The sequence below is a fragment of the Sphaerodactylus townsendi genome, linkage group LG03 (assembly GCF_021028975.2).
Source record: "Sphaerodactylus townsendi isolate TG3544 linkage group LG03, MPM_Stown_v2.3, whole genome shotgun sequence".
Classification (NCBI taxonomy): domain Eukaryota; kingdom Metazoa; phylum Chordata; class Lepidosauria; order Squamata; family Sphaerodactylidae; genus Sphaerodactylus; species Sphaerodactylus townsendi.
The window spans coordinates 99,352,702-99,379,456 of record NC_059427.1 but is presented as its reverse complement, the minus strand read 5'-3'; the positions used below and the strand labels follow the sequence as shown (position 1 = coordinate 99,379,456).

The window sequence follows — 26,755 nt, the reverse complement described above, 5'->3', positions numbered from 1 at the left end:
CATGAACACTGAAATACTGTGCACACAGACATAATTTCCATTGCTTATTTTGAATTGCAAATGAATTTAAGATCCATAAATTCAAATACAGCACATTCTCAATCATTTTAAACATTACTTCAAGTATTTTTTCACCAGTGTCCAAACTGATTGCCACCAATCTCATTTATACAGTTGCAACCTGATGATACAGGCAGGTTATCAACCTGTGTGTTTAAAGCTTTTCACTTCTGCTACTGCATTACAAGCAATAAAACAACCATGGAACTGCTGACACCTCCAGGAAATAAGCTATTTATAGCCTACCATCTGTGCATCACTTATCTTTGTGAACAAAGATGGAAGTGTTGACCATGGGGGGGAGTGGCCCACAGTCAGCCCTCTCCTTCAATTTATTCCCTCTCTACACTACCGTCACTAGGTCAAATTAGTTCTAGATTTCAATAAATATGAAGTTTCCCCAAACAGGTTTTTTTTCCTGTTATGTACCAGCGTCTGGATACAGCAGTCACGTGCAGACTGAAATTCAATCCAGACAAAATAGAGCTAAGGCTGGTTGTTAGAGCTGATGTTCAAAAAGAAAACATCTTTCTATTTTGGATAGCACTAAATTTTCCTTCTCTTAGCAAGTAAAAAAATCTTGGCGTGTTTTTATACCTTTTCTCACTCTTTGATAAATAGATTGAGGACGTGGCAATATGCCTCTTTCCAATTAAATCTGATTAGAAAGTTACTAACTCTTCTGGGGTAAGCTGGGCTGGTAACAAAAGATCCATGCTACTGTAACCTCAAGGCTGGACGACTTTAACACACTGCACATATGTAAGCTGCCCTTAAACACAAGTTGTAAACATCAGCTTTCTTGCATGGGCTTGCTTGCCTGGCTACTGGAAGAGCTGTCAAAGGGCAGAAAACTTGCTTCGGGAACATTTTGGAAAGGGCGGGCTGAAACTCAGCAGAAATGAAACTGCCATGATGAAAGGTGGGGGGATGAAGTGGCAGGAGCGGGAAAAATAAATCGGTTTTGCTCCCATGGCTTTCCCACGAAAGCAGATTCAACATGGGGTTTTGAAAACAGAGTGCGATTTTAGTGGTTTTTGAAAAATCCAGGATGATGGAAATATTGTGGGACAAATCCAGTTTAGGGCCGGGAACCATGCGAACCTCTTGGCCAAACCGGGATATTTCCCTTTCTCATCCTGGGATATTTGGACTGTGTGGAATCAACTATTGTGTAGTATTTTGGACCCCCCCCCCCCATTGTCAGCTTGCCCAAGTAAAGAGACAGACTCCAGATTCCTGCCTGTTTTCCTGTCTTATCTTAATTATAGCCATAGCAATTGCCTAAGATTTATTTCATTAAATGTAAGTAAGACTGTTGACACTGAACACTAATTTTTACATAAACCATAATAAGAGACCAGACAAATGAAAAATGATTTAAAATTAAGGAGTACAGCAAAGATGTGCTAAGGAGCAGAGCTACACAATAGCTCAAAGGGGGGGGGGTTGTCACAAGCTCTGCAGGAATGCTTTATATTGGGGCATACAAAGTGTAACAATATGAAAGCTTGCATATTGCCTATATAAAATTGTACTAAATATGATCACAATTACAAAAAACTGTTGAGTAATCTTGTTTAAACACAATCTACATAAAGATGGACACCAGAGACTTTGGTGATGGAAATAAGTACACAGATAAAGATTCCATGCAGTCTAGCCCCTACTCCACCACCTTAGTAGTTAGACAAAATCACTCCATACTGCAATTAAATACATTTCTGTCAGTAGTAAGAAATTCTAAGTATCTTTACTCAACATTTTACTCAGGTCTGTTCAGCAGAGCTTTCTGCCAGGAAAGTGTTCAAATTCAAGGACTATGCACAACTGAGGGCCAAAATAGACATGAAATTAAGGAAAAGTATCCTAGTGGGAGCCATCACTTACTAGCTTGATGTGTACACAGGAGGCTGATACACATTCAATCCAGTGTTTGATCTTCACTCTCAACTGTCATGTTCAGAGCATATCAAAGGAGTAGAAGACAGGCAATGGGCTTGTTTATTACAGCTAAACATTAAGCTTTCATGTAAATCAATTCTTGGTCTCTGCAGGGCCAGATATACATTTTTAAGGGCGGGGGGCAAAAGTGCAAAACAACACCCCCATATATTATAGACATTATATACAGACATATAATATAGGGACATAATCAATAACTATTTTAAATGATAGAATAAATTGTGCTGACCTCTAAGAATTGTTAATTAATAATTACACTTTTATGTTATCCATATCTATGAACATTCACCCTTTTGTCACTTGTCAAAAGTATAAGCTGATAAGACTCACAGAGGAGAAAATTCAGAGGGTGGCGGATTGGATTGCTAACCTTGATGACATCCAGGATAGAGATAATTTCATTAACAGCAGCCATGAGGGATGGGGAAACCAATCAGAAGGACAACAGAGTGGATGACTTATCCAGTGACTTAATATTAACCAACAGGCTAGAGATGGTAGATGCGGTAATGGTGGTGGGGACTTCGGCAGAAAATGACCATGCCTCCTAAGATTCTTTCCACTATCAGAAGCCAAGAGAGTTCATAGCCAGAAATGTATGCCAGGAAGATAGACTCAAATGAACTCAGAGGCATGATGAAAGTCCTCCCAAGGCAAGAATGTGGGAAGGGAGAGGAGCAAGTGGAAGGTGGGCTTTCCTAAAATAAAACTAGAGCTCTCGCAAGCTTGAGCAGTCAGTATTCCAGTAAGACAGAAATCTCACAGAGAATTCATGCAATTGAACTTTTTTCATTTTCCCCCTGTAAAATATCTCATAGGCCATTTTTTCACGGTGAAATTGTACTAATGTTAACCCGGGGCATATCCCAGTGCACCCTGGAATTTTTCATGTCTTTGAAGCTGCAGTGGGTCTGCCCCTGCATCACACTGTCATTTTCCCTTTCCCCCATGGCTTTCAAAAACCGCCAAATTGGAGGTTCTTTTGAAATGTTCCTGTGTGATTCTGCTGTGTGCTTCCACTAGCATGAAAATGCCATGGCAGCAGAAACCAGGGCCATATTTCTCGCCTCACCACTCTGGCCCACCCCACTAATCAACAGGCGCTGGGTGTTTGACAGAATTGGTGCCCTCCACTCCACTCCCCACCCCCCACCCCGTTTAAAATCTATGTGCATTTGAGAGAATCACTCCCCTCCCGTTTGGGGCACTTTCAACACACACACACACACACACACCAGGTTTAAAATATATGTGCTTTTGAGAGAATTGCTCCCCGCCCATTCAAGGCACTTTTGGAGGGGTCTAAACAAAGAAATGGAGGCTCAATCCTCTTTGCAAGAACAGGCAGCAACTTCTACTGACAGGAAAAAAACAAGAGAGAGAGAGAGAGAGAGAGAGAGAGAGAGAGAGAGAGAGAGAGAAAGTGACTTGGAAAAACAACTGCAGCTTTGTTATTATTCAAAGTGAAGTCAAGATCTAATGCCAACCTGGATGTAGTTTGCAGAAACCCAGAATTAGTGTGTGTGTTTATGTGTATGAAAATGAAGCAGAAACTTAATGTGATTATACTTTCCTCTTGGCATCTTATACATCATTCAGTCTTGATTATGGTCATAAACCAGCATAGACCAGGATAAGGTAAATAAGATACAACTAAAAGGATAAACTATATAAAAACTTCAATACATATCTAAAAGAATCTACTGGCAGAAGAAAACTGGGAACACAAAAAGATATGAGAAGGGGAATGGGATAAGAGCATAAATATTAAAGGGAAACAACACATACGGGAACAATAAAATTTGTAGATACCAGCAATTGTGACCCCTCCCACTGGCTGGGAACCCTTGAATCCTCCCCTCAATAATTGCATCCTAGGACTCATGGCAGCCACCAAAGACATCTACAGGAGATTATTTCTTTCTGCTGCTGCCCAGAGGATCAATGTACTGTGCTTGGGGAATGGAGAAGTCTTCAGAGGTGAGAGAGTGAAGCTGGCCACTTGGGATCAATATGCCAATGATTATTAATGCTGCTATTTCTTTAAGTGAGGGTTCTGTCTCCCCTCTAGTCCTGTTTTGGACACACATGTAAAGAGGACAAGAGAAATACTGGACAATCCCACTCCTGCTCCAGTCTTCCCACACCACAGCCTATCAATGTACTAAAAGCAGCCCGGAGGGTCCTTATGCTGCTGCTATCACTACCACTGCATCCCAGGCAGCACTGCATGAGAGCCGCTACTCAGCACCTCAGAAGACCAGTGAGCCACAGCCAGCAGGAGCAGCAGTGTAGCTACCCCTATCTGCCCACCACTCAGGACAGATGCCCCCCTCACCTCCCCCTAGATCTGGTCCTGGTTCTGCGTATAAGGAATCATGCACAACTGTCGCATTTAGCCTGATTCTGCACAGTCTGGTGCTTCCTGGAAAATAGGATGAAGAATTCCAACAATCTTCCATTTTTCAACTGAGAACACATGCTTGTGTCGAATTCAGTTGAATCTTAACTGAAATTATTTTGGATTGATTCAAAAACAACTCATGTCCCCAGGTGGGGAACCGATCAGTAAGTGTTTGGGTGGAACTTGCTATGCAAAGGTGTGGTTGATAGTATAGTATTGCAGGTGGGTTTTTTCAGTCCAGGGAGTGATTCACCTTTTCATGCCCTGCAGCAGCAGCAGTATTGGTGAATGCAAATCCTGTGTTTGGGTGGAGCCCATTGTTCATGAACTTAGGTAAAATATGTCTTTGTACCCCACTACTTGGTAATAATATTCCTGTAAAGGAAGCTGATTCATCTGTAAATATTCCTATTAGTGTGTTTCTGGGGCATCTTGGCCTGTTCGGAAACACCAAGATGAAACAGTGTTTGTTCATTATATCAAAAGTAATAAAAGTTGGTAGATAAGTATGCTTGCTCACCAGATCAGCCACTGCATTTTTAACTATTCTGAATAACTTTTTAAAATTGGTCCCTAACTGAATATTTTCAGAGAACCATAAAACCTATATATTTATACTTCCCAATCCAGTCTAAAAGTAATATACTTTATATTAATTACTTAAGTGGGTAAAGCTGAAAAGTGCTGCTTGTGCATGAACTTTAGCAGAAAGTCGGAAGACATTTATTTTCATTTACTGTAGTCAAACTGATTAAAAGAAGCACAAGACTGGTATATTACAGCCATGTGCTGCCAGATGATTTTCTCCTCTCTCACTATAGTGCACAAGAAGTTAAATAGTAGCACCAACTTGAAAAGGCTTATTCCTTCTTCAAATGTTCCTTCTGTCTGCCACGGTGTGCACAGCACGTAGCCAGAGGGCACCAGTACAGTATCAAGCAACCAAGCTGCACAGCTATTTTTTTCCTGATGTTTAATTGTTGATTTGCTTCCCATCAGAAGCAAAACTTGAACAACTTCCAGTGTTTAGACTTTATAAAGAGCATGCAAAAAATTAAGGTCCATGATTAGCCAGTAAAAAGGATCTATCCAGACAGAGAAGGTGCTGCTGCTGACCCAGCAGTAGAACATTTAGGTATCACTGCACACATTAAGAAAATTCCAGGCTGAATTTATAATTCTAGAAGGACCATTTGACTCCTTAAAACCTGAGCAGAACATTGTGATTCTAGATGTCGTGTGATCCTTTAAAGTCAAGAAAATTTAGTACTCTGTACATACTGCCACCCTTGATGAGCACAGGGAATATTGCTGTTTTCTAATGTACCACACAAAGTCAAAGCAGAAATACCACCTCATTCAAGTGCATGCAGGTTTTGTGAGTCATTCAACACCGAAAATCCATTTCCTATGTTGCTTTCTCTTCTCTACTCCCTCTCCTCTATTTCACATCATGCAGTCAAACATAATACATGCAAACCATGTGCAATGGGTGGAGAGCAAGTGGCAGAATTTTCTGACAATGTAGCGTTCATTGAAGGCACACAGCAAATGCCTGGCTCTCACTAGAGTTCTTCTTTCTCTGGCATGGTCAAGATGGATCTGGCTGCATCAAACAGCAGCATCAGGGAGCATAGCAGGCAGGGGTTAAAGTAACATTTTTTTGCCAGTTCTCTCTTCTTTCTGCATGTCCCCAACATGGGAGGGACCACTTCAGCTACTTTCTTACTCGAATTCAGTACCAGCTCATATCAGCTTACTTTGTCCACTAAGGACTCACCGTATTCAAACTTTTGCTGCTCATTTTTAATATTCTTGAGATAATGGAGTCTCAGGAAATGACAGATAAGTTGGAAGCTACCCAACAAATCCCATTAGCTCTATAGAGGTTTACCAAGCAGGGTACTGTTTTCAAAAAACATACTGTTACTCCACTGTAACTGCAGCTTTTGTTAAACGGTTATATGTTTAAGCATTGATTTTTGACAGGTCAGAATTTGGTGAGAGCTTTATTTTTCATGAGCTACTCAATGTGGTGAATGCTCCTCTCCACAGCCATCCCACCTCTGAATTATTACACACCCCAGGGAATTCAGAAGATTTCCTAGTCTGGACTTCCTTCCATATATCCCTTTTGACTCTGTAACTTTTTTGTCCACAAACTATTCTACCGCTGTGTCTGGCAGATTGTGAAATACTACATCTCCTCCACACCTTTCTATAGCACTCTTGGTCCAACATAACTGCCATTAATTTCATGAAGATTACATGTAGAATGTGGAAAAGTATCCTTTACTAATTTTCTATGGTTTTCCCCTATTCTAAATGTTTAGGTTTCAAATTACCAGGTTCAATCAGCAAGCACCATTAGTAGAAAATTTTAACTGGGTATTTGCTAGGGTGAACAACTCATTCTGACTGCTGAATTGAGATTTTTCTATCTTTTCTTTTCACTTTCCAAACAACTTAAAATGAGTTATCTGGAAAATGTGCAAACACTGAGCTTAATAATAATTCATGCTTAAAAAAACAAATTGTGTCCTCCTCAAGGTTTCTGATGCAAACTTGTCTTTTTTTTCCAGATTCCTACATGGTATTTTCTGTGAGTCCAGTCCTTTAAATCTTCCTCCTTGGTTCAGGTATTCAGACTCATCCTGCCTGGTTTTGCTGCAAGTTTGGGGAAAGTAGAAGCATTCCCCACTTTTTCTGTAAATGCTTTTTGCATGAAGTTTTTCCCTCCAATGATTTCCACTTGCTTGATTGTTTGTGTGAAGTTCCTTAATCTGCTGTTACTTTGTTCTGCCCATTTCTCAGCATCACCACAATGGCCGAATCCCCACCGAGAAATTCAATCTAGATCAAAACAAGGCTCGTTCCGCACATGTAGAATAATGCACTTTCAAACTGCTTTCAGTGCTCTTTGAAGCTGTGCGGAATGGCAAAATCCACTTGCAAACAGTTGTGAAAGTGGTTTGAAAATGCATTATTTTGCGTGTGCGGAAGGGGCCCAAGTTTGAAAATAAACTGCACCTTTTCATCGAGGTTTCAACTCCCCACCGCAGCATGTTTCCAGTGAAGACATCTAGGCCTATCTCGGATTCAAGAAATGTAACAATCCTCACTACCATGTGATCGGCTTGGCGGGTCTCTCCTGATTGGCAAAAATATGCTCACGTTATGACGTCAGCATGTCAGCACGTCTCCCCCACCCAAGTTTCTTGTTGGTTATTGTTCTCTCATGCTCTCGCGAGAACAGCATGGTGTCATGGTTAAGAGGAGGTGGATTTTAATCTAGAGAATCAGGTTCAATTCCCCACTCCTCCACCTGAGTGGGGGATGATTATCTGATTAACCAGATGTGTTTCCACACTCCTACGTTTCTGCTGGGTGACCTTGGGCTAGTCACAGTTCTTCGGAACTCTCTCAGTCCCACCTACCTCACAAGGTATCTGTTGTGGGGAGAGGAAGGGAAAGGAGCTTGTAAACCACCTTGACTCTCCTTACAGGAGATTAAGGTGGGATATAAATCCAAACTCCTCTTCTTCTTTGCAGTTACCACTTCTTTGCATGCAAGATTAATGGTTTTAAAGGAGCACTTACACACACATGAGTACTAGCAGCAGAGGAAGCAAGTACCACAACAAAAGAAGTCCTTGTCTCCCTTATAACACATAGTTCCTCTCTCAGGATTATATGAGATTTCTTCATAGAATTCTACACACAGAATCACACAAGGTGGAGTTAATTGATGATGCAATTTGTTATTTCACCTATGGGAACTTTCAGAGTTCAAAAATGTGGGGTGCTTCTAGGAAAAAATGTTCCTCAGATACTTTAATTGTCTATTCATTTTTTCTTGGCAATAAAGGTCCAATACTAAAAGCCAAATCTAGTATTGATTGTCCAATTTTACCCTAAAACCCACTGAGGTAATTCAAACTAAAAAGTCACCCTAAAGCACATGCTTCCATACAAAAGAAATGAGTGTCAAACATGCCTTGCCTTGCCTTTTGCTGCACCAAAATGGGTACCTAAAATGATGATGCTGCCAAACAAGTACAAACTATTGGAACGCCATTCTGCGGTTCACTTGCTGTCCATGAAACTTGATGCGTCAAAACCCCCTGCTGTTTTACTATGAGAACCTTTGTAGCAGTAAATTCAGCACATTTCAATAGCCATTTACTCAGCAAACATTTTAAATTTGTTGAAACCACATGAAACCTTAACAGTGGTGCTTCATGCCATGATATGAAGCAATCCAGGGGATTGAGTGTTTCTATGTCTGCTCAGCAAACCCTTCCCACTAATGTTAGTGAAACTTATTGCCCCAAAACAAGCCAAACATGCAAATGTTTCCAAGCACACACTCTAAACAATTTCAGTGCAATATCTCAATAACAGCAGATTTCTTTATCGAAGGAAACAGGAAATTTGCTATGCTCCAGGGCACTGATTTGAGGAGACTGTCAAGCTTTGCATTGTCGAACAGTGATACTTTGTGGTTTGTAAGCCACATATGACCCCTTGTCATGCCCCTGGGGTTTTACTGAGGACCAATCCCAAAAGTAGTACTCATCTCATGTTCCAAGAAAGCAAGCAAGGTCTTTGTCTAGCAGGGACAGTGGTTGTTATGTGCTTAACACCTTTAATACACTGCTGATGGAGGTGGTAGAGACTGAATAATGTGTGAGCCTCCCTGAAGTGGAGGCCTTGTGTCAGAGGCTGATTCCGCACGGGCCAAAAACAGCAGTGTGAAAACAGTGTGAAAACAGTACAAACCCTTTTACACTGTTTTAAACCCTTTTACACCATTTTCACACCGGTTTCACACTGCTGTTTTTGGCCCATGCGGAATCAGCCAGAGATTAAAGTAAAGGGCTTGTTCTCTCCAACAATCCCCATTTTCCCCACAGATTCTGTAGCCTCATCCCAACACCCAGGCAGCTACCAGGAAAATAACAAACCAGACACAGTAGAGTATTGGTGGTTTTATACCCCTTTCTCCACAGGGAACTTTCCCTCCTTCAGGAACCTCAGGAACCGCATTCTCTTGCCTATGTTGCTATGCCTTAGGCTGGGGAAGAATGAGAGGGTAGAGAGTGAAGGGTGTACAGGCTTCTCACTGGGTGAATTTGCTTTGAGCCAGCCGACAGTGTTGCCTTGGAGCCTCCCTTCAGATCACTCTTGACCTAACCCAAGCAGGCTCCCATCATAGAAAGCCTACATGGCCTTTATTTTCATGTCTCTTTTCTTGCTCTCTCCCCATGAGAGAATGAGCAGCTCCTGGACAGATGTGAGCAAGGAGGCTCTGCAGAAGAAATGCAGGTGCCTGACCTGTCCTTCCCCTGCTAAGCCCTTAGCTGACACAGAATTCTTAGCTGACCAGTGAAACTCAGGAGTCTTCGAAACCGCTCCACACCAACACACTGGCAAGGTATATTACCTTGTCTTTAATCCTATGCACACTTACCTGAGAGTAAGTCCCACAGAATAAAGTGAGACTCACTTTTGAATAAATATGACACTTATTGTCTTTACAGTCCCTGAGTTACAGAGCTTTGAATTCGGTGATTTTTCAGGCCCACCTATCACTAATTGGGGAAATGAAGAGGAAAGGAGCAGCTCTCTAGAAATTGGGGTTACTATAATGGGTCCAAAATAAGACTACGTTTTAGTTTTCCAACAGAGTGTAACTTGTCTGTGGTGATGATCTCAAGACTGTGGAAATGTAGGGGTTCTATGTGTGAGGCTGGATACATATCTCTATTTGAATGAGGTGGTAGAATAGAGCACACCGCTGCTGAATGCTAGTCCATAAAATAAAACTCCTTGCAAGTCAAGGCTTAGCACCAGAGAGATTCATGTTCTCCTCCCCACTGTCGGTGAAACTTGTTGGTGAAACTTGTTGCACAAGTAAAGGCAAATTGGGAACATTAAGAGAAGTATTATCATATGGAAGCATTTTTTAAACATCCAGCCTTATAAACAGTCTTAGGCCGTTTCCGCACGGCCTTTTTATGGCGCCCTGGGGACGGGATAAATGCCGTCCCCAGGGAGCCATTCGCACAGGCAGCACTGCTGCAATGCAGCAGCACCGACCTGACTGCGCTCCCCCTCCCCCAGGGCGGCGTCAGGCCGCCCTAAACAACAACCCTTTAAAGGGTTGTTTTTGCCCCAACAGCGTGTTCCCGGCGGCGCGGTGCAAACCGCACCGCCGGGAACACGCTGTTTCCCTTCCCCGTCCCACTCACCTTGTCCCCGTCGTGGGCCTGCTGGCCTCTGAAGCCCCTCCCTCACTGTCCTCCGACCCCGGTGGGTGGGGCTTCAGAGGCCAGCAGGCCAACGACGGGGACAAGGTGAGTGGGACGGGGAAGTGGGCAGAGGCGGCTCCATGCAGAGTCTCCTGTCCTCCGCCGGCCTCCCCTGAGGCCGCATGCACGCTTGCGTGCGAACGGCCTCCGCCCCCACGCCGGCAGAATTCTTGCCGGCGTGGGAGCGCCTCGGGGGCCATGCGGAAACGGCCTTAGAATATATGAAAGCTTTTGTGTCATAAATCTTAACTGCAAGCTCGTCCCCCTCATTTCAAATACATAAGGGATACCTAAGGTTCAGCAGTGGGAAGAGACAGCCGAGGAAATTAATATATATACATATACACACACAAACAGAGGGAGAGAGATTTATTATATGTTTGTGTTGGTAGGGTAACACAGGACATACAATGGTCATGCGGCTTTTTTGGTTAATGGTAATTATAAATGTATCTCTCAGAAAACCGCATAATTTGTACCAGTGATTTAAAATAGTATCCATTCACATCAATAACTTTCAGTTTAAAAGTCTGTACCTCCTTACCAATGAGAAAGATGAATGGTAATAGATTGAATCTTCTACAATTAACATTGGCAAAATAAAAACAACTTGGCTGACAATATTCAAAACTGAGTGGAAAAGGCAAAGAAAGCTTAGGGAAGACTCCTGAGTCCCAACACAATAAACACAACTGGGCAAAGCTCTATTGCATAATCAAACTAAACAGTTATTAAACTTTGTTTATTATGTCAGATGCTATGACAAGGCAAGAGCTGCCAAGATTGGCATAGGGACTCTGGTTCCATGCCAGGAGTTATGAATCTTTGCCTCCAGCATACATGCAGCTCAACAGATTCATCTTTCTGTTTCCTGTAATTCAGCTGTGAAACGATGTTCAGGAATGGATGTACGTATATTGGCAAATTTATTGAACTGAGAAAGCATTATTTTATGATGAAGCCCAAGGTAAGGAAATATATTCATAGAGTAACAAAAGGGGAGGAGCTAAGCACAAGGAGACTGCTGGCTAACATGAAGTTACCAAATGGATCTCTTTTAAAGTACATCATCAAATCTGTCTCCATGGAAACTACGGCTGGACCAGCTGCAAAGTGATACTATATACAAGTGATACTTAAAAGGAACCTATAAGCTTTGCAAGGTTACCAAGCACACTCTGCCACAGTGGCTAGGGTGAGCAAATATACATTACTATTGTATTGTTGAAGGCTTTCACAGCCATATTCAACTGGTTGTGGTGGGTTTTCCGGGCTGTGTGGCAGTGTGTAACAGACTTCCCTCTGTAATTATACATCTCTGAAGATGCCAGCCACAGATGCAGGGGAAATGTTGGGAACAAGATCCACCAGTCCGGAAACCCCACCACAGCCAATATATTACTATTCCTTGTTCTCTTTTTGTTTGACATAAATTGCACTTGCATGAATTCCTTAGCCAGTTGACTTGAAGAAATTAAAATAATTGCTTATTCTGCACCTCATTCTGCAGTAAGAGGCCAAAAATCCAAATTTTATTTTCTCTGTTTCTCACTGCATTTCAGTAGCTGCTTTGTGGCAGCTTTGCAACATTGCTTGAGCAGACAGACTTCATCCAATTTAATCCAGTTTGCTGCAGTCTTTATCAGTACTCAGCAGTTAGCTAATTCTCAAATCAAGCCAGACTAAGGTTAGTGTTTGTTTCCCTTTACTTACCTAAAATATCTACATAGCTGTGTTTCTTTTGAACACCTCAGGATGCAAGGCAGGTAACAAAAATATAAAATCAAACACTAACAATGTACAAAAATCAAAATTAAGGGTTACATCCAGATGTTCCCAAGCTGCAATTATTTCTGAGATTCCCTGTTTCAGTTCTGCTCAAGGATATCCAAAACAACCCAAACCACTGCAGAAATTTCAGGAGTAACAAAAATATGTCCCACAAAATGTTGGAAGCATTTGAGGTTCAGGAGAAGCAACAGGTGAGGAAAGGGAGGATGGAGAGAGATAGGGTTGCCAACTCAGGGTTGAGAAATTCCTGGAGTTTTGGGGGCTGAGTTCACCCACCATAATCACTTGGTTTTTCAAAGGGAACTGATCTCTGCAGTCTGGAGTAGGATATTCAAAGAATAGATCTGAATTTTGGGATGAATTCCAGATTTTTTCAAATCCCCACAGTCTGAATATCCAGGTTTCCCAAATTTAAATTTTACCCTGACCTCTAGCCCATCTCCCCTTCCCTGAAGTCCAGTGGTGGGGATGGCTCCCTCTCATATGGAACCCAGAGTTCCAGCAGTGGAGCTCTGGACAGATCTGCCAACATGGCAGCTTTGCACCTGCCACCAACTCCAAGTCCCATGTGGAATCTACAGGTTGCAGCACTGGAGCTTTATGCAGAGCTGCAAGCCAGTTGGGGCAAGCTGGGCTTGTAGCTCTGCATCCACTGACATTTCCAAGTCCCACATAGAACTTGGAAACCACAGAGGTGGAGCTCCGCTGGCTAGCAGGTAAATAAAGGGAAGAGGAGATTCTTTTTTTTAAATGGCGGTGGGGTTAATGTAGTCCAAATCATGCAAAAAAAAAAGTCAGCAGGATCCAGGATACAATTTTTGGCTCCTTTTAAACTGCAATCACTTTTTTCCAGGAAGGTTTTGTTGTTGTTGTTCTGCTTTGCCAAATGCACATCCTGTTTAGAAATCAGTTTTAAATCCTAGAGATCTCCAGGCCCCACCTGAATGTTGGGAACCCTACACAGTGCACCACAATTGGGCTGCAGTGCCAACACTGCCACAGTGTTAAACACCCTTCAAGCACAGCTGTAGACCCAGTGTCCAGACTTAGACCTGGTCTAATGATGCAGATTTTCTGGTACTGGTTTTCTGGTACTGGTTTTCTGGTACTGATATAGTTAAAGAATTTTTTCTTGTTCTAATGATTACAGCAATGTAGTTCTCAAATTCCTTTTTTCCTTGCCTTGTTATATTTATTTAGGCACTTTTATCCCACTTTTCTCCACTCAATGTGGACTCAGAGCCACTTACGATACCAAAAAAAACCAACGATAGGAAACCATCAATTCTACAAAATTAAAACCTGCATACCAATTACTAAACAAAAATACTGTCCTTCAACAAACTAATCCAGATGGTGGGAAGGAGAAAACTGCATATGTTAACAGCTCTGCCCTTGATGCAAACACAATCTCTCCCCCAAACAGGCAGGCGGGCATTTGCTTGCATTTCATATTCCAGAGTTTGAGCACCCTCAGATTTTCTCCATTTGGGCTGCACTTGCACATTCTAAATGAGTTCTTGCTGCATTATACAATTTCCTTGACTATACTCATTAACCACACAGGCTTCTTCTTGGCATTGTTCCAACCCATCGAAATCAGAGGTTTACATTCCAATTTGCCACTCCTAATTTTTCCTTTCAATGAATCTGCTCAAGTTTGAAAAGAAGTCCAAATAAGTGACTGGATCAGAATCCCCTTCCTCCAAAAAATCTGCAATCCCCACAAAAACTGGAGTTGTGAGTTAAAAAGAAGGAGGCAGGCAATGAATTGAGTGGTCATTCTTCACTCCTGCAGTTCTCCTCCACAAGGAAGCACTGGCCTCTGGTTGTGCTCTTGTGATTAACACAAGTCCAGAGGTGGGATTCAGGGGGTTCCAAAGGTTCTGTAGAACCTGTTGTTAAAATTTTCTTTTTCACCTTTTTAATACTTACAATATTTTTATTAAGTATTAATATTTTAATACTTAAAATAAAAAGTGATATTAAAATATTTTAATACCTTTTAACAGTCATTATTTGAATCCCACCACCATCAGAACCTGTTGTTAAAATATTTGAATCCCACCACTGCGAGGTCCACTTTCCATTTCTTGCAATGCCATTACTTGCAATGCTTTGGTGTTCAGTGATACTCTGTCATGCTGTGCTGAGTCATACTCTGTCCAGTGGCACTGATGCACCTTTTGACTCAACTCAAGTAAAATTACCTCAGCAGAGATACAAAATATCTTATGGGTAAGAAGCATTGGCAATCAGTGCAAAACTGAAGTAATTTCACAGTGGTGTTTATGGCTATGCTTTGCAACTTAACTGATCACATTTCACTTCTTGATCTTTTTACCATAACAAGCCAGCATCCCCAACTTTGTTTCTCAATACACAACAAATAACCATGTTTAATGAATACAGCTACACACCCATCTACAACCTGGAAAGATCATTACTTGTGATCTTTATATTGAGCAGTCTATTGTAACAAATATCTTGCTGTGCTATTGCTCCTCCAACCAATGTCCTCACATTGAAATCCATGGTGTGTTTTTAAATGACAGAGATGGGATGCATGCCAGCGTTCTGACCGGTCTCCCAACCCTCACAGCAAATGCAACAGAGCTGGTACTTTCAGAAAATAACGAATGTCATGTTCTAGGCTTTTAAGGTATTTACCAGAGATGTTGTAGCATCTACTGGGATTCTGTGGAGCTGAATGATATCCCCTTACAACTTCAGCACCTAATCAAACTGCCAGCTGAACGCTGATTGCATTTTCCATAATTTTTTATAATTGTTCACCTAATTATATAAAACTGGCTAAGCATAATTTTTCTTCTTTCAAATTAATTGCTTTTCTACTGTATATCACTGGATGTGTCTCCCACTGTTATTTGTATGTCTGCAGACACCCTTATTCATTTAGGCCTATTTTCTCATTTAAATGAAATTTGGAATAATAACACTAAGGCAAATGTAGTTACTTAACATGACCAGATTTGAACTAGTTGCATTTAAAGTATGCAGTCTAATCCAGGGTTGTTTTTCCCTTTTCCCTTTTCTACCTGGGGAGGGGCACTGTTCTAACATTTATTTGGTTTGATTTTTTTGTTTCACACAGAGACAAATCTGATGACACATAAGACTGTTCCTGAATAGAAGATTTCTATGAATGGCTTCTCAAAATGGAGAGGGGATTGTTCCATGTGATTTTCTCTTCATTAAGTTTCACTGAAACTGAAACTGCATAAAGGAAATATGATGAATGCTTTTCTATACAGGATCCTGGCTACCTGAAAACACATCTCCTTGAAACCCATGGGACTGGACGAAACACCTCTAAATCCAGCACATACCAACCATTAAATCAGATTTGATAGATGGGGTTTTGGAAAAATTAAAGTACTTTTTGGAAGGACTGGAGTGAGGAAATGCCAAACGGCAATTTAGCTCTATAGGCAAGGCTGACTGTGGTAACTTGAACTGCGCTCACCAAATTTTGGGACTTGAACATAAGCAAAGACTTCTTCACTTCTTTGGTATTCAAACCATTGTACGCATTCCTTGGCAAATAGAGGCAAGGGTAAGTACCCATGGAGGAATGAAATACAATACTGGGCACTGGGCAGCCAGTGGACCCTGTACATCTGCTTGGGGTAAACACAAAAAAAGAATAGGGTTGGAATAAGTTGAGTATGTCATAAAAAGGATACCACACACCACAGCAGCTCTTGACTATATCTTTGGAGATTGCATATAATACTGATAAGTGAATAAATAAGGATCAATCTAAATTTAATTTACTTAGTTAAAACATTTATATACCATGCTGTCACTCAGTGACATATCTACAGAAAATGGAACCAGGGGCAAGAACTGATTTTGTGCCCCACCATCTTGCCTGGGGTGGGGGAGAGGCTGAAAGGACTTGCTGGGGGTGGGGGGAGGCTGGGAGAGCTTGCAGGGGAGGGGGAAGGTGGGGAAGGCTTGCCTGGTATGGCACAGTGGGGGGCTCTCCAGGTGAGAGTGGCGGGTGGAGAGCAGGGCCTGATGGGGGCGAGCCAAGCCTTATCTCCTTCTTCACTTGCTCACTTGCTGCCTACTGCCTAGCTGTGCCAGGCTGTGCCGAGCACCTCAAGCCGAGGTGGGCTGCCAGGGGGAAGGAGGAGGGGTGTGGGGGCGGTTTTCCGTACCTGATTTTTTCATGCTGAGAATGAGGATAAGAAGCATGAGCCAAGGGCTGCCTACTGTACATTATGTGTTCATTCCTAACTCCTTGGCATTTCACAGCCTACTGTAGAATGCAGGGTTTTTTCCATTAGACGCTAACTCTCAGATGCAACCATAGCCAATTCTGTGAAATAGCTCTGGAAGTTTTCTACCACTTTCAGAAGATCACAGTCAATCCTAGTAACCTTACTGAGGACATTGCATATTTTCCAGGAACAGCTACAATTATAGTAGACAGTGATTCCTCCAATGATGGGATTCTCCAGGAGTCTGTCTTATGAACAGTCTGCAAAGACTGTCACACAATCCTAAAAAAGGGGAGAAGGAAAAGAAAACTTTCTTCCAAATAAGTGATATGTTCACCTGCTAGTCTTGCAGAAGATTCGTTTTGGTGATCCACTACTATTGCGCTTCACTGATCTAAACGAACATGATCCAAACAGTATGTTCTACATACTACTTGTTTGCTCAGATCAGAAACCCATTGACTGTAGAATCACATTTGAAAGATAACAACTACTCAGTTTTTCAGTGACTCAGACTTTCAGGGTTTCACTGCAGAAGGTTTATTTTGGAGTCATTACAAATGTCTTTAACATGGGATAAAACGAAGACTTCCCAGAAAATATTTGTTTAATGCTTAATCAAAATCAACAAAAGAAAAATCCATGAGAAGAGGGCCTAGGGATACCACCTTCATTCCTCAAGCAATGTTCATAGGGTATTCTCCACTGATACTTATGAGAACAGAAAGAGTCAATGCTTGCTTTAGCCCTGGGTTGAAGTTAACTTACCCCTGATTTAAATTCCAATGAAAACATCCAAGAACTGGCATGGCTGTAGTTAGAATATATGTTCAAGCAATACGTGTCAGAAGAAGTACAAGTAACATAAATGTTAAGACAGCATGTATCCACATGTTCTTATTCTGCCATGAATTAACTGAGTAGTTTTGGAATATTTACTCTAGTTTCAGGGCTCCATACCTATATAACGTGATAATTAATTACTTACAGATTTGCTATTTATCTTTTGTACTTGTATCCCACTGCTTCACTATCAAAGTTGTATAATATCTTTTTTAAGTTGACAACTAAATGCATAAGCATTGCAGATAGTCTATGAAGGTTCAAATAAGTGGAGATGTTATTCCCAAACAGCTAAAGTTAGCAGAAGAACAAAGCCCTGCTCAAAGTATCTTGGAATAGACCATTTTGCCACAGGAAAGTCCTCTGCTGCGGAGAATGGATTGCAGTAACAGCTAAAGCAACTATCAGATAAAACAGCAGTTTAACTTTTATGATTGAACACTAAACTGATTTGACTGCAGTTAACTGCAATGTGGTTCTTTTTGAGGAAGGGCTGCAGAAACCTCTTCTGAGACAGTCAAATTGGCCAGAAGCTTAAGAAGTTCCTTAATTACTACCAGAAGCCAAAGAAAATAAAGTACGGCACACAAGAAATTCTTAGAAATGCTTCAAGCATCCACCAATTCACACAGCTATACAAGGTCAGAAAGAACTTAATAGAACCTTTTAACTGGCACATCTTATCTGATAGTCTTCTTCTGGCTTCCTTTTTCTCTGCTGCTGACAGCTTATAAAAGAAAAAAGCTTATCTTATCTTCTCATGCGTCATCAAAGTCATTGACAGATTTGTTGTAATATGAAGGCACTGATGGAAGGAATTTTAAAAACTTGCAGTTGAACAAGAGGAGGCAAAACAGGCCTGTGTAATATAGTAACTGTGTGTGCACACATCCTCAGCTGGGCACCTCTGCATGCACCATTGCTATAACAATGCATCCATGACCCAACACCATAACACATAGGCATCTGATCTTAACATGTTCAAAAAGAATGAAGTTCTTTGCCAGTGTGGCTCACTGATACCAGAGATATCAGTTATTCATGAAAGACTGGGCATAAATCTATTTTTTTTTAACCACAAAAGTCACAAATATGCCTAAAGCTCCCAACTGACAATTAGTAGCTTGCAAAATGTTAGTAATTTATCATTCGAACTTCAGGATAAAATTTATTTGAATGTATATTTGTTCATGATAACAAACTACTACCTAAACATTTTAAACAAACTTTTACTTACTGTTTCTAATAAGCAGCTGTTAATGACACACAATGCTTTAAAATCAGGCAGCAAAGCGAATGTGTGCATGCATAATTTTTTAATTCCATTTTTGTTGTATTTTTTTCATGCAACCTTAGTCTGGTTCCCACGCACACTCTTTTCCCCACATGAGCATAACATATCTGAAAGCTATTACCTCAGCAGCAAGAAAACTGGAATATCTCATTATGCATCTAATGCCACTAAATATTTTACTATAAAGAAGATCTCTCATGAATACTGAGATCTTTGATACCATACAAGACAAGGAAAGGATATAGGGAGACACAGAGAGAGTGGAAATTCTCATTGGGAACTTCCCAATGACAGTCTTACCAAGCTTTTTATCTCCTTAGTTTTCGGTCCTTGAATTAGTCCTTTCTTCTGTTTCATCACTTTCTTTTGCCTCTCTATTCCCACCTATCTATCTTTTGCCTCTCTATTCCCACCTATTCCCTTGCCTCTCTATTCCCACCTATTCCCACCTATCTTCTCCTCAGTTTCTGCTACAGAAGGGGAGAACTTAGCCACTGTGTACCTTTCCCACTGTTATCTAATCTGACAACGCTTACATCTTCTCTTGTGCTTCTTCACCTAACCTTCCTTTCAGCTCCCATCATTTCTCTGAATGATCATTCAGTGAACAATTATTCAGCAGCAGTAAAATAACCTTTCATGCCTTTCTCACAGAAAGCCTCTCTAACCTACGTCAGAGATGATGTATTAGAACACCTAAAGGCACTCTTGTCAAGCTGGAGCCTCCCTTTGCCCCAATGGGAAATTAATCACTTGGACACGTAAATAAAGTGTGGCTAAAACAAAGTTCACCGTTTACAGCTTTTCAAAAATACATGCCAAAGACTAATTGCAGAAATGCTGCACAACATCAGAGCACACGCTTCCACTAGAAGAAACTTTTGACTTGAATAACTGATCCAACTCAAAAGCCCAGAAGTTTGATCACTTTGTAACCATGATCAGAATTATTTCTGATCCCAGGACAGCTGCCATCTATTGACCTAACTTTCCGGTAGATAGTTAGGAACCTTGTTCTGAAGAAGAGTCCTCTAACAAACTACGTCCCCACACTGCTTAAAACACATAGCCCCCCAAAAAACCTTTGACACACAAACCAGAGGTGCATTCCTCTGCTTCCTTCAGTTGAGCCCCAGAGCCTATTTCGATGCCCATCTAAATGCAAAAGCACCTCTGAACACCTGCAGAATTCCACAAGACAGTCAAAGCCCCTCCTCATCTGGAATCAGGACAGGTGTTCTTTCTCGCTTTCCATTTAAAAAAAAGAAAAGAAAGAAAGTCTTGTGGCACCTTAACGACTGCAGGATTTCTTGTTGCAGAAGCTATCCTGAGCCAGAGCTTCAACACATTAACAAGTCTTTCCAAGGTAGCACCCCCTAACCGTCTGGAATCCGGCCCTTCCCTTAGAAAGAGCGAGCATTTTGCGATTAGAAAGAAACGACTGGCTTCTTTCTGCCCTCAAAGGCACCCAGAGGGAGCAGGAACTTACCATTGCAGGCTGAGAATCTCGGGCGCCCACACCATGGTCCAGCTCCCCTCCTTACGTGGCCGGCCGCATCTTTTCTCTGTTGAGGTCGGTTGTTGTGGCTACAGGAGCGGGGCACGCAAGCAGAGTGCCCAGGCAGGGCTGGCAAGAAGCACGCGCGCCTCGACCTGCCTCTTTTGACTTTGCAACTCCAAGGCGCTGCTGGGGTCAGGCAGTCCGAGTCGCACCCTCGGAGCCGTCTTCCTCGCCTCTGCTCGCCTCCACTGAAAGTTGCTCTTCTGGCGGTGGGAGGGCAAAGCCCGAGAAGGGAAGCCCGCGCTGAAGAGGCACGAGGGAGACGGCTGGCCCCTGGCTGCCCTTTCTTCTCCAGGGCTGCCGCTGCCTTTCTTAGGTCGGAAACGCGCCGCCTGCCTGAGCAGCCAATGGCAGGAGTCCGCGGCCAGTCAAAGCGGGTCCCCCTCAGACTCGCCGCCGGCCGCTTTCCCCGGCTCCTGAGAGAAAGAGAGAGGCAGAGGAGGAAGAGCAACTCGCGGGAATGAAGGGCTCAGCGCTGGGGAGAGCCCGAGGTCCCTGCGGCTTCCTCTGCTGAGCCGCGTCCAGGTTGGCAACCAGCAGGCTGCTCAAGGCAAAGGGAGCGGGTCTGCGACTGTATGTCTCGTTCTTTTCCCCCCTTTGTTGTCATGCGTTTGGGGAGGCAACCGCAGGCATCCACAACGCGCAGAAGAGCCTCGTCCCTGCCTGGCTCTTGAAGAGGTTGTCGAAACTGTCTCGTTTGTCACCTTTCATCCGCTGCAAACCGCAGACCAATCAGGTCGTGGAAGGTGATCCCTTTAGTCAGATTAATTGGCTGGCACAGGAGCAGGCAGGCAGGCTTTCTCGCCTGAAGTTCCTGCGGATAAGAACACTGACATCTCCCCTTGGAAGAAGAAGCGTAGCAAGTGCTGTTTCTCTCAGCGCATTATTACAGCGACAGGCAAAGCTGAACTTCTTCCTACCCTTAAAGTCACTAAAGAAAAAAAGAGTATCTTTGGCAGTCAGATGCAGGCAATCTTATAAATGTAGGTCCCACTAGAACTGAAGTAAATTTTTGGGAAGGGGGTTAGAAATCTGATATACTGCCAGCATTTTTTACTTCGAGCACACAAAGTCACCCTTACAGCATGATTCTGGATATTAGCACCATTTCCCCCATTGAACTTGCTTTCAAATAAGATCTAAAGTACCAAGGCTGATTTTATAGGGCTTAACTGCAGGTTACATTGGCTGCAGGTCTCTCCTGTGAACTTTCAAACCCAAGCTGTACTGGGAAACTTAATTCTAAGGTGTATTGGAGGGGGAGTGTCTGGTTGGAATAAACAGCATGGTATGCAGGGAGTGGGTGCGTAAACTGCATGCACAGTGTTCTCAAACTGAAAGGTGTTGAATGAAATGCACCTATTGATGTCAGTTTCCTTAGTGAGCAAATAGCAGCTCCCTCAGGCAGTTTCTGGTCAGCAAAAGACTACAGAGGAATAAGGACATTCTTCCCATGCACCACAGGTCTGATTTTAATTGGGGGCCCATGCAGTTGCAAATTATGTTTCAAAACATGCTGAGAGTTCTAGTGAGGGACTTCCCTGCTCACACTGAGCTTGAGAAGACATGAGCACCCCTGTAAACAGCATAACATAGGTCCTCAGCTGTCACACACAAAAAATTTTTTCAACATTTCACATGGTGGTACATGGTAAAATATTCATGTTTTGACATTTCTTATGTTAATTGAGAGAGAGGAGAGTAGCTTGCACTTAGAAATATCCCACATTGGTGCAGGGACTTCAGCTAGGAGGAATCATATGGGAGAGGTCTGTGTTTTAAATATAATTTTGTATCTATTAATTTTAATTATTATCAAATGGTTTTTATATTAATGGTACTTGTCTTGGGTCCTGAAATGCTCCAGAGAAATGTTGGTGTATAAATAGTTTGAATGAATCTTACTATATAATTAAGCAGCGTCTTCCCATTGACCAACCAGAAAAAATTGAGGATTCTGGAAAGATCTAGTCCAGAGAGTGCCATTTCTCATGTACAGAAAGACTGATGGGACTACAACTCCCAGACTCCATCTCACTCAGCTGGTCATACTTCTTTAAGCTTTGGAATACTTGCAGGGCTGTCCTATTCTTTGCCTGATCCCACTCTCCAAGTAAGGGTCTTCACATGTCTATTCTATTCCTTGCCTGAGAGAACTCTCAAGTAAGTGAGCAGTTAGCCCAGCACTGGCAGCCAGGACTGAACAGGCTACCCCCCTCCCCAGGCTGTTTGGGGGAAGGAGAAAGACCTCTCCACATCTGGTATGACTCCAGTTAAGGCAGTGAGAGGCCTCATCACATGCACCCACAGCACTCCAGGCAAATTACCAATAATTGGGCCAGGGCGGGTGGGGGGGAGTGTGTTGGAGTAGGGGTGGAAAGAGAAAGACAGGTGGGAAGAAAGAGTGAATGAAAGCTGGGGTAGGGTGGCAGAAACATAGAGAATAGATATTTGAGGTAGGAAGAGAAAGAGACAGCTGGAGTAGGGAAACAGAAAGACAGAGAAAGAGAGCTGGGGTAGCTGGGCAGAAAATTGAAAACAGAGCTGAGGTAGTGGGGCAGAAAGAGTTAGCGTAGAGGGGAAAAAATAGATAAAATTAAGAGAAGGGGTGGCAAGATAGATAGTGAGAGGCAGAAAAAAGGGGAGAACAGAAGAAGAAAGGTGGGGATAATGTCCTCTTGAGCCCCCACTTGCATGTTCCCACTTGCTAGAGCCTGTTGTACTTCACACAGCAGGCACCTCATCTTTACAGATACCTTGCTGGCTCCCTCCCCCTTTTGCAAAGCCAAGATCCAGCTTTGCAAATGGGGAAGGGGGCCATCTTTACCGGCACTCTGCCGCCCCCGCTTTGCAAAGCTGAGATCTAGCTTTACAAATAGGATGAAGTGCCTATGGAGATGGGGAGAACTCTTCCCATTTTCACAGACATCCCACTGGCTCCCCCGCCCCCAGCTTTACAAATGGGGAAAAATGTCTATGGAGATGAGAGAGAACTCTTCCCATTTTCACAGGCACATTGCTGGCTCCCCCCATCAATCTTTGCAAAGCTGGGATCCAGCAAAGAGTGGGAGGCCTATGAGGAGGGCAGGGCATTTAATTATAATTAATAAAATAAATGAAGATAGGGAGAACTCTCCCCCATCTTCACAGGGATGCTGCTGCCCCTCCTTGACAAAACTGGGGTGGGGGGAGCAATTGCAGTGTTTGCGCCAGAAGCCATTTCCTATAGACATGTCCAAGTCTACATCACTTGCCCTGGGAGGACTAGTTTTCCTAGAGCCCATTGTATTTTTTCACACAACAGGCTTTATTGCAAGTAAATATATGTTGCAGTTCCAGGGAACCACCACGGTTCGCATTTCTCCAAATCATTGCAACAACACAAATTACAATTTTCATCGTCCTCAATGCACCATGTTTCAATTGAAGACATCTGGGCCTGCCTCGGATTCCATGCAACAATCCTCACTGCAGCGTGATCAGCTTGCCAGGACTCTCCTGATTAGCTATCGTGCCGTATTGGGGCGGGAACTTTTCATTACATCATCACGTCATAACGTCCTCTCTCATAAACGTTATCTTGGTCAGACATTAGAAACAAAGAACTAGAGAGTCTTGTTACCAAGTGTTCTCTCATTTCCTCGTCAGAGCGGTTAAGTGTGATACCGAATCAGAAGAACATAAGAAGCCGAGTGAAACAGAAATGAAACCTAAAAAAAAGCTGCACATGCATCGCACATTGGCTGCCTCACTCTGATTGGCTGGAAGCATTTGGCAGGAAATTGAAAAGCAAATCAGATGCCCAAATCTCCCCATGGATCTGGATTGGTAACGTGCTCTGCAAAAAAGTTGTACAAGCAACCAGGTTTGGGGGGAACGTGGGATAAGGGGGGCAGGGAGCGACAGAGCCGGGATTGATATGTGTTCCAAGGTTCGGCAGTGGGGAGGTTGCGAGGAAACCTCGATATTTCGGGGAAATATCCTGGGATAAATTGCCAGTGAGGAAATCGCCAGTGACTGTGAATCAGAAAATGCTTGCTTCAAGCAGAGGAGTCTCAGATTTAGTACCCTAATGGAACTTGGGAAAAATAAAACTGGTCATAAGGTTGCAAGTCTGAGCAACCTTATTGGGAAGGGAGTCTCACTGAAACAAACAATATTCACAGAGTACTTAATTAATGTGTCCTTTTAGCTATTATAACTTCAGCATCAAAAATAACTGAGTGCCAAAAATAACATTGATGATGTTGACGATAATGAAATAATGTGTGCAAAGTACTTTGAACACTATAAAAGCATTCTATACACGTAAAGTGTTCTTAGTGTAAGTTAAACAAGAGCTTCTAAGAAGCTTGAGAAATACTTCTATAGAAGAGGCAATTATTTTCTGCAAGAATATCAGCAGAAATTGCCTTTCTGTGGGAAGCATATGACATAAAGTTCAGCAATAGTGATGATCATATAACGATATTTTATTTAGATTGTGGCACATATAACTATAATGGCTCAATTATATGATGTGTTGCTGTTTTTGAATCTTGTTGGTTCAAATGGTCACTTTCTGCCGTAAATCCCTCAGTATGACCAATAAAAACTTTGTGCAAGTATTCCAAAGTCTTCAAACCCAAGAGAATTGCATTGATAATATACTGCATCAAAATACACAAAACACAAAGTGTTTCATATGGAAATGCTGTGCTGCTTTAGCATTGTGCCACTTACTGTTCTAATGCAGATTCTTTCTATTTAAGGTCAAAAAAGAGATCCATAAATGTATCTACCCTGATTCAGAAGTTTAAATAAGTGTGTGCGGGGGGGGGGGGGGGGGGAGGAGAGAAATAGAGGATTCACAAAGGGGTTTTTTTTTGTATGTATAATATTCAATTACAGAACAAAAGATCCATTTGACAAAAGACTGTGAATGATTCATTGTCAATGAGTCAGAAACCAGCTGTAATTTTGCTTGCTGCTGTAGCAATGCATCTACTGCCACTTTACATACAACTTGCTGCAGCTGCAGTGGCAAGGGGACCAAGTGAAGTGGACTCTGCTGCCCACTCATTCAATGAACGGTAGCAAGATTTATTTAATGTGTTTACTTTAGTTATAGTCCACTTTTCATACTGACATCCAGAGAGAAATTTCAAAGAAGCAATCAACAAAGTGCCTCCCCAAGCATCCTGCCATTGTTTCAAAACTCTTAGGAGAATTTCAGAGGCAAAATGCACCACAGCATAGGACCTGGACCCAGCATTGCTATTGGAGAAACAAGTCAACAAAGCTGCAAAAGTCTCTTTCAACTCAGTCTAGCTAGCCCCAAAGATGTACTCACCTGAATCCATACCACAGTAGCATAGAGACTAGACTACAATAATGTATTCTACATAGGTCTCTCCTGGGATTAAGGATTCTAGTTGGTACAGAAAGCTGCAACTTGGTTATTATCAGGAGCTAGACAGAGCATGCATATTCCCATTCTGCAATGACTTCAGTGATTTTGTTTTGTTTGTTTTTGCCATAAAGTCACAGCCAACATGGTGACACCATAGGGTTTTCAAGACAAAAGGTGTTCAGAGGTGGGTTTTTACTGTCTGTTTCTGTGTAGCAACACAAGATTTCCTTGGTGTCTCCTCTCCAAGTTCTAACCAGATCTGACCCTGCTTAACCTCCAAGATCTGTTGAGATCAGGTTAACTTGTTAATGGGCTCAAGTCGAGGTATTGATTGTCATACAAAGCCCTTGATGGCCTTGGTCACTCATCTGTGGGATTACCTCCTCCTCTATGCTCTACCACAAAAACTTCAGTCAGTGGAGCTGGACCTCCTGTAGATGCCACTGTAAAAAATGGCAAAATCAACAACTGCCTAAATGTATATTGTAGCCCCACTTTATAGAATGGCCTGATAAGGTCAAGAATGTTTCCATCCATCTAGATTTCTGCAAGCTATGCAGCACTGTATTATTCAGGACAGGATTGTAGTAAATAGGATTGTAGTATAACAAATGGTTCACAAGGATGCTTTGGCAAAAAGGATAGGCCTGGGATCCCTTACCTGTTTGAGCTCATGGGCAACTTTGGAATTCTGACAAAGGATTGTGGTGTCACAGGCTGGCAGGTGAAGAAGAAGAAGAAGAAGAAGAAGAAGAAGAAGAAGAAGAAGAAGAAGAAGAAGAAGAAGAAGAAGAAGAAGAAGAAGAAGAAGAAGAAGAAGAAGAAGAAGAAGAAGAAGAAGAAGAAGAAGAAGAAGACGACTTTATTTACAGTCAATGACC

At 42.4% G+C, this 26,755-nt stretch overlaps 1 protein-coding gene across 1 annotated transcript in view; it reads right to left on the bottom strand.

Moving 5' to 3' along the window:
- HTR4 (5-hydroxytryptamine receptor 4) overlaps positions 1-21,218 on the bottom strand; it is a 227,619-nt gene extending 206,401 nt beyond the window's left edge. The window contains exon 1 of the mRNA XM_048492226.1: positions 20,411-21,218. The gene's annotated coding sequence lies outside the window, so the exon portion shown is untranslated. The remainder of the gene's footprint in view (positions 1-20,410) is intronic.
- Between the last annotated feature and the right edge of the window lie 5,537 nt (positions 21,219-26,755).